Source organism: Pelobates fuscus, chromosome 9, assembly GCF_036172605.1.
Source record: "Pelobates fuscus isolate aPelFus1 chromosome 9, aPelFus1.pri, whole genome shotgun sequence".
In the NCBI taxonomy this organism is placed as follows: Eukaryota; Metazoa; Chordata; class Amphibia; order Anura; family Pelobatidae; genus Pelobates; species Pelobates fuscus.
The window spans coordinates 128,459,453-128,461,952 of record NC_086325.1 but is presented as its reverse complement, the minus strand read 5'-3'; the positions used below and the strand labels follow the sequence as shown (position 1 = coordinate 128,461,952).

At 48.8% G+C, this 2,500-nt stretch overlaps 1 protein-coding gene across 1 annotated transcript in view; it reads left to right on the top strand.

The window, feature by feature from the left end:
* Positions 1-2,500, top strand: part of LOC134573678 (cyclic nucleotide-gated olfactory channel-like) — a 216,892-nt gene that overhangs the window by 199,708 nt on the left and 14,684 nt on the right. The gene's annotated exons all lie outside the window — the stretch shown is intronic.

Genomic DNA, 2,500 nt, shown 5'->3' with positions numbered 1-2,500 from the left:
AATAAACATGGAGATTCCATTCCAGTCCTTCAAAAACTTCCCCCACATAGCTAAGTCAGCCTTGGCGTGGGGGTCCAAAGAAACTGTGCCAGAGTCCGGAACTCCGTGCAGCAGGCAAAGGAGTCTGGATATGAAAGACCTTCCCTGCGGAATGATGCGCATTGCAAAGTTCAGGGATCCGAGAAGGGACTGAAGTTATTTTCTAGTGCAAACATCATTCCGCAGGAACAAGTCATCTCCCCTCTCAAACGTGACAGTTTGTCGTGGGGGAGGCTAGCTCTGAGGTTAACCGAGTCCAGTTCTATCCCCAGAAAGGTCAATTTAGTTGTGGGGCCTATAGTTTTGGCTGTGGACAAAGGGACTCCAAGTGTGGAAAATAGTGCAGTAGTGCTTCTGATTGCTGTGAGTGAAGGTGACCCTGGCTCTATTAGTAAAAAGTCGTCGAGGTAGTGGATAACGGAGTGACACCTGGTGACGTTCAGAAGCAGCCAGCATAGTGGGGCTGCTTCGAGAACCGAAAGTGAGTCGTGTAGAGAAGTAATATTTCCCTCGCCATTTAACACCGTGTAAGTGCCAGAGTGAGGGGTGCATGGGTAGTAATTTAAACGTTTGTGATGTCCGTTTTGCTAAGCCAGGGTCGATTACCAGATGATATGATGGACTGTATGGCGTCGTCGATGGTTACGTACTGAAGTGAGAATTCGTCTGCTGGAATGAGTGCGTTTATGCTTGGAACAAAAGAGGAGTGCGGTGCCGATAAATCAATAATTAGACGTTTTTTTTTTTTTGTTTTTTTTTTGGAATATTTGTGAATAGCAATACCAATGGGGTTAGTGCGCCAGGAGGAGAATGGTGAAGAGGTGAAGGGGCCGATCATGAAACCGTTGGTGATTTCAGAGGCAATGAGAGTGTCTATGGAGACTGGGTCTAAACGTGCTGACTGGAGATTAGGGCATTCTAGTGTACCTGGGGGAATGGCTACAATACCAGTGAGAAACCCTTTAGTGAACCCTGTGGTGAGATAATCCACCAGATGATTAAGCCTGGGATCCCTTGTCTTGAGCACCACAGAGATATCACCGTAATTGAATGCCTTGTTCTCAAGTACATCCTGTGAGGCTATGAGCAAGGACACCAGACACACATCCTTCCCGTCTAGGATATCTTTCCTGATAGAGTCAGGGACGGAGTGTGCTGGTGACTCAAATGGTGTAATGGCTGTGCCCGGTGCTGGAGGGGGGAGTATAGGAGGGCATGTTGGTATAGTAGGTACAGCCTTGAAAGCGACTGGGACTACCGTGGTAGTACCTGGGGAGGAGATGGCGCTTTCCACCTTAGATAGCCTGCTATTGAGGGTCTGTAGATTGGCCAAGATCTCTGCCAGGGTATCCTGGGTGGCCGTGCTGTTGCTTGGTGGTTGTCCTTGAGAGCTAGTCCCTGGCCTGGGCTCGGGGGCTTGGTGAGTAAGTAGCCTATAAAGTTCAGCCTTCCTAGCTGTGGCTGGAAAGGGGATTCCCCTGAGCCTAAGCTCGGCCGTAATTTTGGGAATAGTCCATGCTCTCAAGGACGTGGGGGTTGAAAGAGTGAGTGATTCGCCTGGAGACCCGGGTCTGGTAGGCGTGAATGGAGTTTCTTCTGTCAATTCTTTGGTTGGAATAGGTTCTTGGGACATTCTAAAAGGAATGATTATGTGAAAGATATATTAGAAGGGGCGTAAGGTAAGTAGGCGGGGTATGTGGGGTGGTGTATATGGAAGAACTGGACTGTAATGCTAGATGCCAAAGCGAAAAACTTAACTGTTGAATGTTTGGATAGGTGAGGCCCTGCTAATGCCAAGTGGCGGTGAGAGGCTCTACCTATGATTTGGCTTATGACGTAGTTGCCACAGACGTGGTGGCGGGATGTTGGCCTCTCGGTGACAGTAGAGAGAAATCAAAACGTGTGGCCGTGACAGGTGAGGCCCTGACTAGCGCCCTGTAGTAGGGCATGCAAGGCTTGTAACTATGATTTGGGCGTGGGGCCGTACCTCCGTGTTGAGGTGGGGGGGGATGGAAGGCCTCGTTGGGACGGGATTTCTGATAGGGTGCGCTAAGGCATTAGCCTAGACCCTGTAGCCAGTTCGATTGTATATTTAAGGATAAGGTGAGAGGACTGGAATGTTGTGTAGATACTAACCTTGACTTCTTGCGAATGGTATCTGGAACCTTCTGGTGGTAATAAGTGTGGTAAGTCTCGTCTTATGCTGTCCTTGAGGAAGAGTCCTGAGGCTTTAAGACAGATGTTGACGTATTTATGCGTATCGTGGTGGCGTATGATTTGAATTGGGAGTAGGTTGTTTGTTAGGGGCGCAACGTGAGATCCTGCATTGAGGGATCTGGAAGGTTTAAGTGTGTGACTGGGCTGAAATAGATATTTGTGAGAAGGCTGGATGAGGCCTTAGGGTGACGATTGGACGTATTTGGGTATAGACGTAAGTACCTGAAGGTATGGCTGAGTACCG